General features: G+C 32.8%; 13 non-coding genes across 13 annotated transcripts; all 13 read left to right on the top strand.

The window, feature by feature from the left end:
• Positions 1–2,736: 2,736 nt before the first annotated feature.
• TRNAT-CGU (transfer RNA threonine (anticodon CGU)) lies at positions 2,737–2,809 on the top strand. Its single transcript has one exon. It is a non-coding gene; the product is annotated as a tRNA-Thr (tRNA).
• A 1,965-nt stretch (positions 2,810–4,774) lies between these two features.
• On the top strand, positions 4,775–4,847 carry TRNAT-CGU (transfer RNA threonine (anticodon CGU)). Its single transcript has one exon. It is a non-coding gene; the product is annotated as a tRNA-Thr (tRNA).
• Positions 4,848–6,304: 1,457 nt separating this feature from the next.
• On the top strand, positions 6,305–6,378 carry TRNAT-AGU (transfer RNA threonine (anticodon AGU)). Its single transcript has one exon. It is a non-coding gene; the product is annotated as a tRNA-Thr (tRNA).
• Positions 6,379–6,815: 437 nt separating this feature from the next.
• TRNAT-CGU (transfer RNA threonine (anticodon CGU)) lies at positions 6,816–6,888 on the top strand. Its single transcript has one exon. It is a non-coding gene; the product is annotated as a tRNA-Thr (tRNA).
• Positions 6,889–8,338: 1,450 nt separating this feature from the next.
• On the top strand, positions 8,339–8,412 carry TRNAT-AGU (transfer RNA threonine (anticodon AGU)). The gene has a single exon. It is a non-coding gene; the product is annotated as a tRNA-Thr (tRNA).
• A 1,969-nt stretch (positions 8,413–10,381) lies between these two features.
• TRNAT-AGU (transfer RNA threonine (anticodon AGU)) lies at positions 10,382–10,455 on the top strand. The gene has a single exon. It is a non-coding gene; the product is annotated as a tRNA-Thr (tRNA).
• Positions 10,456–10,893: 438 nt separating this feature from the next.
• Positions 10,894–10,966, top strand: TRNAT-CGU (transfer RNA threonine (anticodon CGU)). The gene has a single exon. It is a non-coding gene; the product is annotated as a tRNA-Thr (tRNA).
• A 431-nt stretch (positions 10,967–11,397) lies between these two features.
• Positions 11,398–11,471, top strand: TRNAT-AGU (transfer RNA threonine (anticodon AGU)). The gene has a single exon. It is a non-coding gene; the product is annotated as a tRNA-Thr (tRNA).
• Positions 11,472–11,908: 437 nt separating this feature from the next.
• Positions 11,909–11,981, top strand: TRNAT-CGU (transfer RNA threonine (anticodon CGU)). Its single transcript has one exon. It is a non-coding gene; the product is annotated as a tRNA-Thr (tRNA).
• Positions 11,982–12,923: 942 nt separating this feature from the next.
• On the top strand, positions 12,924–12,996 carry TRNAT-CGU (transfer RNA threonine (anticodon CGU)). The gene has a single exon. It is a non-coding gene; the product is annotated as a tRNA-Thr (tRNA).
• A 946-nt stretch (positions 12,997–13,942) lies between these two features.
• On the top strand, positions 13,943–14,015 carry TRNAP-CGG (transfer RNA proline (anticodon CGG)). The gene has a single exon. It is a non-coding gene; the product is annotated as a tRNA-Pro (tRNA).
• Positions 14,016–14,450: 435 nt separating this feature from the next.
• Positions 14,451–14,524, top strand: TRNAN-AUU (transfer RNA asparagine (anticodon AUU)). Its single transcript has one exon. It is a non-coding gene; the product is annotated as a tRNA-Asn (tRNA).
• Positions 14,525–14,962: 438 nt separating this feature from the next.
• Positions 14,963–15,035, top strand: TRNAT-CGU (transfer RNA threonine (anticodon CGU)). Its single transcript has one exon. It is a non-coding gene; the product is annotated as a tRNA-Thr (tRNA).
• The last annotated feature ends 709 nt before the right edge of the window (positions 15,036–15,744 follow it).

The following is a 15,744-nucleotide window of genomic DNA, read 5'->3' as shown; positions in this document are numbered from 1 at the left end:
CCCCTCAGTGGGGAGGCGGTCCCGTCTAAGGGCGGGTCGCCGGAAGTAAAGGAAAGGCGGTCAAGGCCCCTTCCTTTGTAGGAGGGGTTACAGCCCCCTCCTGGGGAATTTCCCGGGGCCAGTGTCATCTGCGACGGCAGATGCGGTAAGTTGTGTGGGGTGGGGAGAGGTCAACGATACCTTCTAGATACCACACACAAGTGTTCGAACGACCTTTAAATGGCGTCGAGTCTTAAGTGCCCCCGTCAAGTCAAGGGAAATTGTTAGTAGTTGCACTTGAGGTAAGCCCCTGTGCCATCGCCCCTCCTAAGTGGGAGGGGTAAGTCTGGTTAGGGATCTTGACACCGGTTATGACCTTGCCGTTGGCCCTTAAACGTTAGGATGTACAATTTCAGTGTTCTTAGAGAATGTTTTTGTAGGATGCTAGTTCGGCTAGGAGAACCTCTGTATTAGAGATTATGTTAAGGTTAGCCAAACGTCGTAATGTGATAATGAAATTGTACATAACATGAAAACGTTTAATGTTTTAATTTTTTGTTTTAATAAATACGGCCGGGATGGTCACTCCATCCCACATCCAAAAACTTTAAGAACTGTTTCCGGTTTCCCTTCCTTTTGGGGATTGTGTTGAGAGGGGGTGGCGGGTATCTCGGCCATATGGAAAGGGGCGACCACTCGGTCCCCCCGAACGTATGGATGAGTGCCTCGATCCCCCCGGGAAGCCATTTTTGGGCGGGAGGCGCGTCTCGGCTGGTATGCCCGAAGCGGCGTAGCCGGGGCGCGCTTTTTCCCGCCCTAGAGTGGGCTGGCCTAGACACCGACGCAGCCAGCCACGCCCTCGGGGCGGGCAGGGGCGGGTTTTCGCCCGCCCTGAAGACGGATAAAAGAAGGCGCAAGACCAGAAGACGTCCTCTTGTTCTTGTGCTCCGAAGCTGCACCTCCTCGCTACACGTGAGCTCGGGACGGAACGAAGAGCCAATTTTGACCCACCCACCAGCCCCTGAGGACAGCAAAGTTGTAGTACAATAAAGTGAATTGATAAGTTTGTTTTTTCCGTTTTGTTTACAGGTGATAACAGTATCAGTTTGTGGTTAATCATAATAAAGGATGGTGAATATCGTTTAGGTTGTTACGATTAAAATAATTTGATATAGTGTTGCATTTCTAGCATGTTCTTTCGGTCGTAGCGACCAATGTTTTCATAGGTTTAAGAATTGTCGTATTTATTTTTGGTAGGCGGTAAGGTCATGATCGGTGAGCACTAATTGGTAGATCCCTATGAGTGGGCGTCACCCAACACGGATGGGAGCGCTCGGGAGAGGTGGCCATTGGCCCCTCAGTGGGGAGGCGGTCCCGTCTAAGGGCGGGTCGCCGGAAGTAAAGGAAAGGCGGTCAAGGCCCCTTCCTTTGTAGGAGGGGTTACAGCCCCCTCCTGGGGAATTTCCCGGGGCCAGTGTCATCTGCGACGGCAGATGCGGTAAGTTGTGTGGGGTGGGGAGAGGTCAACGATACCTTCTAGATACCACACACAAGTGTTCGAACGACCTTTAAATGGCGTCGAGTCTTAAGTGCCCCCGTCAAGTCAAGGGAAATTGTTAGTAGTTGCACTTGAGGTAAGCCCCTGTGCCATCGCCCCTCCTAAGTGGGAGGGGTAAGTCTGGTTAGGGATCTTGACACCGGTTATGACCTTGCCGTTGGCCCTTAAACGTTAGGATGTACAATTTCAGTGTTCTTAGAGAATGTTTTTGTAGGATGCTAGTTCGGCTAGGAGAACCTCTGTATTAGAGATTATGTTAAGGTTAGCCAAACGTCGTAATGTGATAATGAAATTGTACATAACATGAAAATGTTTAATGTTTTAATTTTTTGTTTTAATAAATACGGCCGGGATGGTCACTCCATCCCACATCCAAAAACTTTAAGAACTGTTTCCGGTTTCCCTTCCTTTTGGGGATTGTGTTGAGAGGGGGTGGCGGGTATCTCGGCCATATGATCACTCTATCGTTGAATTCAACTAATCCATTCTTTAGCAAGGTATATTTTAAATTGATATGAATAGGGTAAACTTCACATTAAAGAGGTGTTTTTGAATAAGTGAAGAGTCTTCATTCATCTTAAGTGTTTGAGTAGAGAAGTGTGTGAACTTAGAAAAAAATATGAAAGTGAAAAAGCAATATTCCCTTGAACACCATAAAGAAAAGTGTTTCAAAATTAAGAATCAAGTGGGTGCTGTGGCTTAGCTGGTTGAAGCGCCTGCCTAGTAAACGGGGGATCCTGAGATCAACTCTCAGCAGCGCCTTGCTTTTCTCATTGTTATATAACAAATCATTTTCATTAGGTCTTATTCCGATACAATTTAAATATAAAAGTCTGATTCATCTTACTGTTAAAAAGATCATCTTAAACCTTATAAAAACGCAAGTATTTTCAAGATTATAGAATGAATACTGTTATTGCAAAATGAAAAAAACTACATATCTATGAGAAAGACGTAGATGAAATTTCTACCTAGATTTGAGCAATATTAATACCTTCATGAATAAAATTGTAAAGAATTCAAGAAATGAAATTGGGTTTTATAAGAGTACCTGTTTATTAAAACATATTAATCCTTGCGTAGTGATTGAGTATCTTTTCGTGTTTAAGATTACAATACATATAAACAAGAATTTATAGCAGAAAACACATTTTCATCATCAACAATAAATTATTTATGCATTTTTTACTATTAACGTTGGTGCTGTGGCTTAGTGGTTAAAGCGCCTGTCTCGTAAACAGGAAATCCTGAGATCAAATCTCAGCAGCACCTAACTGTTTTCTCCATGCTTTACGAATAATTTTCATCAAACACATGTTGAATACAATTTAAGAATAAACATCTGGTTCTATGAACTTTAGAATAAGTTATCTTAACAATTAAATAAAATGATTGGTATTGTGAAGATTTTTGTAGGAATGCATTGACTGAAATAGGGAAAAGAAAATGACAAAGAACAAGATAGAGGTGAATGATCACTCTATTGTTGAATTCAACTAATCCATTCTTCAGCAAGGTATAGTTTAAAATGATATGAATAGGGTAAACTTCAAATTAGATAGGTGTTTTTGAATAAATGAAGAGTCTTCATTCATCTTAAGTGTTTGAGTAGAGAAGGTTGTGAACTTAGAAAAGAATATGAAAGTGAAAAAGCAATATTCCCTTGAACACCATAAAGAAAAGTGTTTCAAAATTAAGAATCAAGTGGGTGCTGTGGCTTAGCTGGTTGAAGCGCCTACCTAGTAAACGGGAGATCCTGAGATCCACTCTCAGCAGCGCCTTGCTTTTCTCATTGTTATATAACAAATCATTTTCATTAGGTCGTATTCCGATACAATTTAAATATAAAAGTCTGATTCATTTTACTGTTAAAAAGATCATCTTAAACCTTATAAAAACCCAAGTATTTTCAAGATTATAGAATGAATACTGTTATTGCAAAATGAAAAAAACTACATATCTATGAGAAAGACGAAGATGACATTTCTACCTAGATTTGAGCAATATTAATACCTTCATGAATAAAATTGTAAAGAATTCAAGAAATGAAATTGGATTTTATAAGAGTACCTGTTTATTAAAACATATTAATCCTTGCGTAGTGATTGAGTATCTTTTCGTGTTTAAGATTACAATACATATAAAGAAGAATTTATAGCAGACAACACATTTTCATCATCAACAATAAATTGTTTATGCATTTTTTACTATTAATGTTGGTGCTGTGGCTTAGTGGTTAAAGCGCCTGTCTCTGAAACAGGAAATCCTGAGTTCAATTCTCAGAAGCACCCAACTGTTTTCTCCATGCTTTCCGAATAATTTTCATCAAACAAGTGTTGAATACAATTTAAGAATAAACATCTGGTTCTATGAACTTTAGAATAAGTTATCTTAAAAATTAAATAAAATGCTTGGTATTGTGAAGATTTTTGTAGGAATGCATTGACTGAAATAGGGAAAAGAAAATGACAAAGAACAAGATAGAGGTGAATGATCACTCTATCGTTGAATTCAACTAATCCATTCTTTAGCAAGGTATATTTTAAATTGATATGAATAGGGTAAACTTCAAATTAGAGAGGTGTTTTGAATAAGTGAAGAGTCTTCATTCATCTTAAGTGTTTGAGTAGAGAAGTGTGTGAACTTAGAAAAGAATATGAAAGTGAAAAAGCAATATTCCCTTGAACACCATAAAGAAAAGTTTTTCAAAATTAAGAATCAAGTGGGTGCTGTGGCTTAGCTGGTTGAAGCGCCTGTCTAGTAAACAGGAGATCCTGAGTTCAACTCCCAGCCGGGCCTTGCTTTTCTCATTGTTATATAACAAATCATTTTCATTAGGTCTTATTCCGATACAATTAAAATATAAAAGTCTGATTCATCTTACTGTTAAAAAGATCATCTTAAACCTTATAAAAACCCAAGTATTTTCAAGATTATAGAATGAATACTGTTATTGCAAAATGAAAAAAACTACATATCTATGAGAAAGACGTAGATGAAATTTCTACCTAGATTTGAGCAATATTAATACCTTCATGAATAAAATTGTAAAGAATTCAAGAAATGAAATTGAGTTTTATAAGAGTACCTGTTTATTAAAACATATTAATCCTTGCGTAGTGATTGAGTATCTTTTCGTGTTTAAGACTACAATACATATAAAGAAGAATTTATAGCAGAAAACACATTTTCATCATCAACAATAAATGATTTATGCATTTTTTTAATATTACCGTTGGTGCTGTGGCTTAGTGGTTAAAGCTCCTGTTTCGTAAACAGGAAATCCTGAGTTCAAATCTCAGCAGCACCTAATTGTTTTCTCCATGCTTTCCGAATAATTTTCATCAAACAAGTGTTGAATACAGTTTAAGAATAAACATCTGGTTCTATGAACTTTAGAATAAGTTAACTTAAAAATTAAATAAAATGCTTGGTATTGTGAAGATTTTTGTAGGAATGCATTGACTGAAATAGGGAAAAGAAAATGACAAAGAACAAGATAGAGGTGAATGATCACTCTATTTTTGAATTCAACTAATCCATTCTTCAGCAAGGTATATTTTAAAATGATATGAATAGGGTAAAATTCAAATTAGAGAGGTGTTTTTGAATAAGTGAAGAGTCTTCATTCATCTTAAGTGTTTGAGTGGAGAAGTGTGTGGACTTAGAAAAGAATATGAAAGTTCAAAAGCAATATTCTCTTGAACACCATAAAGAAAAGTGTTTCAAAATTTAGAATCAAGTGGGTGCTGTGGCTTAGCTGGTTAAAGCCCCTGTCTAGTAAACAGGAAATCCTGAGTTCAACTCCCAGCAGCGCCTTGCTTTTCTCATTGTTATATAACAAATCATTTTCATTAGGTCTTATTCCGATACAATTAAAATATAAAAGTCTGATTCATCTTACTGTTAAAAAGATCATCTTAAACCTTATAAAAACCCAAGTATTTTCAAGATTATGGAATGAATACTGTTATTGCAAAATGAAAAAAACTACATATCTATGAGAAAGACGTAGATGAAATTTCTACCTAGATTTGAGCAATATTAATACCTTCATGAATAAAATTGTAAAGAATTCAAGAAAAGAAATTGAGTTTTATAAGAGTACCTGTCTATTAAAACATATTAATCCTTGCGTAGTGATTGAGTATCTTTTCGTGTTTAAGATTACAATACATATAAAGAAGAATTTATAGCAGAAAACACATTTTCATCATCAACAATAAATGATTTATGCATTTTTTTTAATATTACCGTTGGTGCTGTAACTTAGTGGTTAAAGCTCTTGTCTCGTAAACAGGAAATCCTTAGTCCAAACCTCAGCAGCACCTAATTGTTTTCTCCATGCTTTCCAAATAATTTTCATCAAACAAGTGTTGAATACAATTTAAGAATAAACATCTGGTTCTATGAACTTTAGAATAAGTTATCTTAAAAATAAAATAAAATGATTGGTATTGTGAAGATTTTTGTAGGAATGCATTGACTGAAATAGGGAAAAGAAAATGACAAAGAACAAGATAGAGGTGAATGATCACTCTATTGTTGAATTCAACTAATCCATTCTTCAGCAAGGTATATTTTAAAATGATATGAATAGAGGTAAACTTCAAATTAGAGAGGTGTTTTTGAATAAGTGAAGAGTCTTCATTCATCTTAAGTGTTTGAGTGGAGAAGTGTGTGGACTTAGAAAAGAATATGAAAGTGAAAAAGCAATATTCTCTTGAACACCATAAAGAAACGTGTTTCAAAATTTAGAATCAAGTGGGTGCTGTGGCTTAGCTGGTTAAAGCGCCTGTCTAGTAAACAGGAGAGCCTGAGTTCAACTCTCAGCAGTGCCTTGCTTTTCTCATTGTTATATAACAAATCATTTTCATTAGGTCTTATTCCGAAACAATTAAAATATAAAAGTCTGATTCATCTTACTGTTGAACAGATCATCTTAAACCTTATAAAAACCCAAGTATTTTCAAGATTATAGAATGAATACTGTTATTGCAAAATGAAAAAAACTACATATCTATGAGAAAGACGTAGATGAAATTTCTACCTAGATTTGAACAATATTAATACCTTCATGAATAAAATTGTAAAGAATTCAAGAAATGAAATTGGGTTTTATAAGAGTACCTGTTTAATAAAACATATTAATCCTTGCGTAGTGAGTGAGTATCTTTTCGTGTTTAAGATTACAATACATATAAAGAAGAATTTATAGCAGAAAACACATTTTCATCATCAACAATAAATTATTTATGCATTTTTTTCTATTAGCGTTGGTGCTGTGGCTTAGTGGTTAAAGCGCCTGTCTCGTAACCAGGAAATCCTGAGTTCAATTCTCAGCAGCACCTGTTTTCTCCATGCTTTCCGAATAATTTTCATCAAACAAGTATTGAATACAATTTAAGAATAAACATCTGGTTCTATGAACTTTAGAATAAGTTATCTTAAAAATTAAATAAAATGCTTGGTATTGTGAAGATTTTTGTAGGAATGCATTGACTGAAATAGGGAAAAGAAAATGACAAAGAACAAGATAGAGGTGAATGATCACTCTATCGTTGAATTCAACTAATCCATTCTTTAGCAAGGTATATTTTAAATTGATATGAATAGGGTAAACTTCAAATTAAAGAGGTGTTTTTGAATAAGTGAAGAGTCTTCATTCATCTTAAGTGTTTGAGTAGAGAAGTGTGTGAACTTAGAAAAGAATATGAAAGTGAAAAAACAATATTCCCTTGAACACCATAAAGAAAAGTGTTTCAAAATTAAGAATCAAGTGGGTGCTGTGGCTTAGCTGGTTGAAGCGCCTGCCTAGTAAACGGGAGATCCTAAGATCAACTCTCAGCAGCGCCTTGCTTTTCTCATTGTTATATAACAAATCATTTTCATTAGGTCTTATTCCGATACAATTTAAATATAAAAGTCTGATTCATCTTACTGTTAAAAAGATCTCTTAAACCTTATAAAAACCCAAGTATTTTCAAGATTATAGAATGAATACTGTTATTGCAAAATGAAAAAAACTACATATCTATGAGAAAGACGTAGATGAAATTTCTACCTAGATTTGAGCAATATTAATACCTTCATGAATAAAATTGTAAAGAATTCAAGAAATGAAATTGAGTTTTATTAGAGTACCTGTTTATTAAAACATATTAATCCTTGCGTAGTGATTGAGTATCTTTTCGTGTTTAAGATTACAATACATATAAACAAGAATTTATAGCAGAAAACACATTTTCATCATCAACAATAAATTATTTATGCATTTTTTACTATTATTGTTGGTGCTGTGGCTTAGTGGTTAAAGCGCCTGTCTCGTAAACAGGAAATCCTGAGTTCAATTCTCAGCATCACCTAACTGTTTTCTCCATGCTTTCCGAATAATTTTCATCAAACAAGTGTTGAATACAATTTAAGAATAAACATCTGGTTCTATGAACTTTAGAATAAGTTATCTTAAAAATTAAATAAAATGCTTGGTATTGTGAAGATTTTTGTAGGAATGCATTGACTGAAATAGGGAAAAGAAAATGACAAAGAACAAGATAGAGGTGAATGATCACTCTATTTTTGAATTCAACTAATCCATTCTTCAGCAAGGTATATTTTAAAATGATATGAATAGAGGTAAACTTCAAATTAGAGAGGTGTTTTTGAATAAGTGAAGAGTCTTTATTCATCTTAAGTGTTTGAGTGGAGAAGTGTGTGAACTTAGAAAAGAATATGAAAGGGAAAAAGCAATATTCTCTTGAACACCATAAAGAAAAGTGTTTCAAAATTAAGAATCATGTGGGTGCTGTGGCTTAGCTGGTTAAAGCGCCTGTCTAGTAAACAGGAGATCCTGAGTTCAACTCCCAGCAGCGCCTTGCTTTTCTCATTGTTATATAACAAATCATTTTCATTAGGTCTTATTCCGATACAATTAAAATATAAAAGTCTGATTCATCTTACTGTTAAAAAGATCATCTTAAACCTTCTAAAAACCCAAGTATTTCCAAGATTATAGAATGAATACTGTTATTGCAAAATGAAAAAAACTACATATCTATGAGAAAGACGTAGATGAAATTTCTACCTAGATTTGAGCAATATTAATACCTTCATGAATAAAATTGTAAAGAATTCAAGAAATGAAATTGAGTTTTATAAGAGTACCTGTTTATTAAAACATATTAATCCTTGCGTAGTGATTGAGTATCTTTTCGTGTTTAAGATTACAATACATATAAAGAAGAATTTATAGCAGAAAACACATTTTCATCATCAACAATAAATGATTTATGCATTTTTTTAATATTACCGTTGGTGCTGTGGCTTAGTGGTTAAAGCGCATGTCTCGTAAACAGGAAATCCTGAGTTCAAATCTCAGCAGCACCTAATTGTTTTCTCCATGCTTTCCAAATAATTTTCATCAAACAAGTGTTGAATACAATTTAAGAATAAACATCTGGTTCTATGAACTTTAGAATAAGTTATCTTAAAAATTAAATAAAATGCTTGGTATTGTGAAGATTTTTGTAGGAATGCATTGACTGAAATAGGGAAAAGAAAATGACAAAGAACAAGATAGAGGTGAATGATCACTCTATTTTTGAATTCAACTAATCCATTCTTCAGCAAGGTATATTTTAAAATGATATGAATAGAGGTAAACTTCAAATTAGAGAGGTGTTTTTGAATAAGTGAAGAGTCTTTATTCATCTTAAGTGTTTGAGTGGAGAAGTGTGTGGACTTAGAAAAGAATATGAAAGTGAAAAAGCAATATTCTCTTGAACACCATAAAGAAAAGTGTTTCAAAACTTAGAATCAAGTGGGTGCTGTGGCTTAGCTGGTTAAAGCCCCTGTCTAGTAAACAGGAAATCCTGAGTTCAACTCCCAGCAGCGCCTTGCTTTTCTCATTGTTATATAACAAATCATTTTCATTAGGTCTTATTCCGATACAATTAAAATATAAAAGTCTGATTCATCTTACTGTTAAAAAGATCATCTTAAACCTTATAAAAACCCAAGTATTTTCAAGATTATGGAATGAATACTGTTATTGCAAAATGAAAAAAACTACATATCTATGAGAAAGATGTAGATGAAATTTCTACCTAGATTTGAGCAATATTAATACCTTCATGAATAAAATTGTAAAGAATTCAAGAAAAGAAATTGAGTTTTATAAGAGTACCTGTTTATTAAAACATATTAATCCTTGCGTAGTGATTGAGTATCTTTTCGTGTTTAAGATTACAATACATATAAAGAAGAATTTATAGCAGAAAACACATTTTCATCATCAACAATAAATGATTTATGCATTTTTTTTAATATTACCGTTGGTGCTGTAACTTAGTGGTTAAAGCTCTTGTCTCGTAAACAGGAAATCCTTAGTCCAAACCTCAGCAGCACCTAATTGTTTTCTCCATGCTTTCCAAATAATTTTCATCAAACAAGTGTTGAATACAATTTAAGAATAAACATCTGGTTCTATGAACTTTAGAATAAGTTATCTTAAAAATAAAATAAAATGATTGGTATTGTGAAGATTTTTGTAGGAATGCATTGACTGAAATAGGGAAAAGAAAATGACAAAGAACAAGATAGAGGTGAATGATCACTCTATTGTTGAATTCAACTAATCCATTCTTCAGCAAGGTATATTTTAAAATGATATGAATAGAGGTAAACTTCAAATTAGAGAGGTGTTTTTGAATAAGTGAAGAGTCTTCATTCATCTTAAGTGTTTGAGTGGAGAAGTGTGTGGACTTAGAAAAGAATATGAAAGTGAAAAAGCAATATTCTCTTGAACACCATAAAGAAACGTGTTTCAAAATTTAGAATGAAGTGGGTGCTGTGGCTTAGCTGGTTAAAGCGCCTGTCTAGTAAACAGGAGAGCCTGAGTTCAACTCTCAGCAGTGCCTTGCTTTTCTCATTGTTATATAACAAATCATTTTCATTAGGTCTTATTCCGATACAATTAAAATATAAAAGTCTGATTCATCTTACTGTTAAGAAGATCATCTTAAACCTTATAAAAACCCAAGTATTTTCAAGATTATAGAATGAACACTGTTATTGCAAAATGAAAAAAACTACATATCTATGAGAAAGACGTAGATGAAATTTCTACCTAGATTTGAGCAATATTAATACCTTCATGAATAAAATTGTAAAGAATTCAAGAAATGAAATTGAGTTTTATAAGAGTAGCTGTTTATTAAAACATATTAATCCTTGCGTAGTGATTGAGTATCTTTTCGTGTTTAAGATTACAATACATATAAAGAAGAATTTATAGCAGAAAACACATTTTCATCATCAACAATAAATGATTTATGCATTTTTTTAATAATACCGTTGGTGCTGTGGCTTAGTGGTTAAAGCTCCTGTCTCGTAAACAGGAAATCCTGAGTTCAATTCTCAGCAGCACCTGTTTTCTCCATGCTTTCCGAATAATTTTCATCAAACAAGTGTTGAATACAGTTTAAGAATAAACATCTGGTTCTATGAACTTTAGAATAAGTTATCTTAAAAATTAAATAAAATGCTTGGTATTGTGAAGATTTTTGTAGGAATGCATTGACTGAAATAGGGAAAAGAAAATGACAAAGAACAAGATAGAGGTGAATGATCACTCTATTTTTGAATTCAACTAATCCATTCTTCAGCAAGGTATATTTTAAAATGATATGAATAGGGTAAAATTCAAATTAGAGAGGTGTTTTTGAATAAGTGAAGAGTCTTCATTCATCTTAAGTGTTTGAGTGGAGAAGTGTGTGGACTTAGAAAAGAATATGAAAGTGAAAAAGCAATATTCTCTTGAACACCATAAAGAAAAGTGTTTCAAAAGTTAGAATCAAGTGGGTGCTGTGGCTTAGCTGGTTAAAGCGCCTGTCTAGTAAACAGGAGATCCTGAGTTCAACTCTCAGCAGTGCCTTGCTTTTCTCATTGTTATATAACAAATCATTTTCATTAGGTCTTATTCCGATACAATTAAAATATAAAAGTCTGATTCATCTTACTGTTAAAAAGATCATCTTAAACCTTATAAAAACCCAAGTATTTTCAAGATTATAGAATGAATACTGTTATTGCAAAATGATAAAAACTACATATCTATGAGAAAGACGTAGATGAAATTTCTACCTAGATTTGAGCAATATTAATACCTTCATGAATAAAATTGTAAAGAATTCAAGAAATGAAATTGGGTTTTATAAGAGTACCTGTTTAATAAAACATATTAATCCTTGCGTAGTGAGTGAGTATCTTTTCGTGTTTAAGATTACAATACATATAAAGAAGAATTTATAGCAGAAAACACATTTTCATCATCAACAATAAATTATTTATGCATTTTTTGCTATTAGCGTTGGTGCTGTGGCTTAGTGGTTAAAGCGCCTGTCTCGTAACCAGGAAATCCTGAGTTCAATTCTCAGCAGCACCTGTTTTCTCCATGCTTTCCGAATAATTTTCATCAAACAAGTGTTGAATACAATTTAAGAATAAACATCTGGTTCTATGAACTTTAGAATAAGTTATCTTAAAAATTAAATAAAATGCTTGGTATTGTGAAGATTTTTGTAGGAATGCATTGACTGAAATAGGGAAAAGAAAATGACAAAGAACAAGATAGAGGTGAATGATCACTCTATCGTTGAATTCAACTAATCCATTCTTTAGCAAGGTATATTTTAAATTGATATGAATAGGGTAAACTTCAAATTAAAGAGGTGTTTTTGAATAAGTGAAGAGTCTTCATTCATCTTAAGTGTTTGAGTAGAGAAGTGTGTGAACTTAGAAAAAAATATGAAAGTGAAAAAGCAATATTCCCTTGAACACCATAAAGAAAAGTGTTTCAAAATTAAGAATCAAGTGGGTGCTGTGGCTTAGCTGGTTGAAGCGCCTGCCTAGTAAACGGGAGATCCTGAGATCAACTCTCAGCAGCGCCTTGCTTTTCTCATTGTTATATAACAAATCATTTTCATTAGGTCTTATTCCGATACAATTTAAATATAAAAGTCTGATTCATCTTACTGTTAAAAAGATCATCTTAAACCTTATAAAAACGCAAGTATTTTCAAGATTATAGAATGAATACTGTTATTGCAAAATGAAAAAAACTACATATCTATGAGAAAGACGTAGATGAAATTTCTACCTAGATTTGAGCAATATTAATACCTTCATGAATAAAATTGTAAAGAATTCAAGAAATGAAATTGGGTTTTATAAGAGTACCTGTTTATTAAAACATATTAATCCTTGCGTAGTGATTGAGTATCTTTTCGTGTTTAAGATTACAATACATATAAACAAGAATTTATAGCAGAAAACACATTTTCATCATCAACAATAAATTATTTATGCATTTTTTACTATTAACGTTGGTGCTGTGGCTTAGTGGTTAAAGCGCCTGTCTCGTAAACAGGAAATCCTGAGATCAAATCTCAGCAGCACCTAACTGTTTTCTCCATGCTTTCCGAATAATTTTCATCAAACACATGTTGAATACAATTTAAGAATAAACATCTGGTTCTATGAACTTTAGAATAAGTTATCTTAACAATTAAATAAAATGATTGGTATTGTGAAGATTTTTGGAGGAATGCATTGACTGAAATAGGGAAAAGAAAATGACAAAGAACAAGATAGAGGTGAATGATCACTCTATTGTTGAATTCAACTAATCCATTCTTCAGCAAGGTATAGTTTAAAATGATATGAATAGGGTAAACTTCAAATTAGATAGGTGTTTTTGAATAAATGAAGAGTCTTCATTCATCTTAAGTGTTTGAGTAGAGAAGGTTGTGAACTTAGAAAAGAATATGAAAGTGAAAAAGCAATATTCCCTTGAACACCATAAAGAAAAGTGTTTCAAAATTAAGAATCAAGTGGGTGCTGTGGCTTAGCTGGTTGAAGCGCCTACCTAGTAAACGGGAGATCCTGAGATCCACTCTCAGCAGCGCCTTGCTTTTCTCATTGTTATATAACAAATCATTTTCATTAGGTCGTATTCCGATACAATTTAAATATAAAAGTCTGATTCATCTTACTGTTAAAAAGATCATCTTAAACCTTATAAAAACCCAAGTATTTTCAAAATTATAGAATGAATACTGTTATTGCAAAATGAAAAAAACTACATATCTATGAGAAAGACGAAGATGACATTTCTACCTAGATTTGAGCAATATTAATACCTTCATGAATAAAATTGTAAAGAATTCAAGAAATGAAATTGGATTTTATAAGAGTACCTGTTTATTAAAACATATTAATCCTTGCGTAGTGATTGAGTATCTTTTTGTGTTTAAGATTACAATACATATAAAGAAGAATTTATAGCAGACAACACATTTTCATCATCAACAATAAATTGTTTATGCATTTTTTAATATTAATGTTGGTGCTGTGGCTTAGTGGTTAAAGCGCCTGTCTCGGAAACAGGAAATCCTGAGTTCAATTCTCAGAAGCACCCAACTGTTTTCTCCATGCTTTCCGAATAATTTTCATCAAACAAGTGTTGAATACAATTTAAGAATAAACATCTGGTTCTATGAACTTTAGAATAAGTTATCTTAAAAATTAAATAAAATGCTTGGTATTGTGAAGATTTTTGTAGGAATGCATTGACTGAAATAGGGAAAAGAAAATGACAAAGAACAAGATAGAGGTGAATGATCACTCTATCGTTGAATTCAACTAATCCATTCTTTAGCAAGGTATATTTTAAATTGATATGAATAGGGTAAACTTCAAATTAGAGAGGTGTTTTTGAATAAGTGAAGAGTCTTCATTCATCTTAAGTGTTTGAGTAGAGAAGTGTGTGAACTTAGAAAAGAATATGAAAGTGAAAAAGCAATATTCCCTTGAACACCATAAAGAAAAGTGTTTCAAAATTAAGAATCAAGTGGGTGCTGTGGCTTAGCTGGTTGAAGCGCCTGTCTATTAAACAGGAGATCCTGAGTTCAACTCCCAGCAGCGCCTTGCTTTTCTCATTGTTATATAACAAATCATTTTCATTAGGTCTTATTCCGATACAATTAAAATATAAAAGTCTGATTCATCTTACTGTTAAAAAGATCATCTTAAACCTTATAAAAACCCAAGTATTTTCAAGATTATAGAATGAATACTGTTATTGCAAAATGAAAAAAACTACATATCTATGAGAAAGACGTAGATGAAATTTCTACCTAGATTTGAGCAATATTAATACCTTCATGAATAAAATTGTAAAGAATTCAAGAAATGAAATTGAGTTTTATAAGAGTACCTGTTTATTAAAACATATTAATCCTTGCGTAGTGATTGAGTATCTTTTCGTGTTTAAGACTACAATACATATAAAGAAGAATTTATAGCAGAAAACACATTTTCATCATCAACAATAAATGATTTATGCATTTTTTTAATATTACCGTTGGTGCTGTGGCTTAGTGGTTAAAGCTCCTGTCTCGTAAACAGGAAATCCTGAGTTCAAATCTCAGCAGCACCTAATTGTTTTCTCCATGCTTTCCGAATAATTTTCATCAAACAAGTGTTGAATACAGTTTAAGAATAAACATCTGGTTCTATGAACTTTAGAATAAGTTAACTTAAAAATTAAATAAAATGCTTGGTATTGTGAAGATTTTTGTAGGAATGCATTGACTGAAATAGGGAAAAGAAAATGACAAAGAACAAGATAGAGGTGAATGATCACTCTATTTTTGAATTCAACTAATCCATTCTTCAGCAAGGTATATTTTAAAATGATATGAATAGGGTAAAATTCAAATTAGAGAGGTGTTTTTGAATAAGTGAAGAGTCTTCATTCATCTTAAGTGTTTGAGTGGAGAAGTGTGTGGACTTAGAAAAGAATATGAAAGTTCAAAAGCAATATTCTCTTGAACACCATAAAGAAAAGTGTTTCAAAATTTAGAATCAAGTGGGTGCTGTGGCTTAGCTGGTTAAAGCCCCTGTCTAGTAAACAGGAAATCCTGAGTTCAACTCCCAGCAGCGCCTTGCTTTTCTCATTGTTATATAACAAATCATTTTCATTAGGTCTTATTCCGATACAATTAAAATATAAAAGTCTGATTCATCTTACTGTTAAAAAGATCATCTTAAACCTTATAAAAACCCAAGTATTTTCAAGATTATGGAATGAATACTGTTATTGCAAAATGAAAAAAACTACATATCTATGAGAAAGACGTAGATGA

This window comes from Lissotriton vulgaris, chromosome 12, assembly GCF_964263255.1.
Source record: "Lissotriton vulgaris chromosome 12, aLisVul1.2, whole genome shotgun sequence".
Taxonomy (NCBI): domain Eukaryota; kingdom Metazoa; phylum Chordata; class Amphibia; order Caudata; family Salamandridae; genus Lissotriton; species Lissotriton vulgaris.
This window is presented reverse-complemented; position numbering and strand designations above follow the sequence as displayed.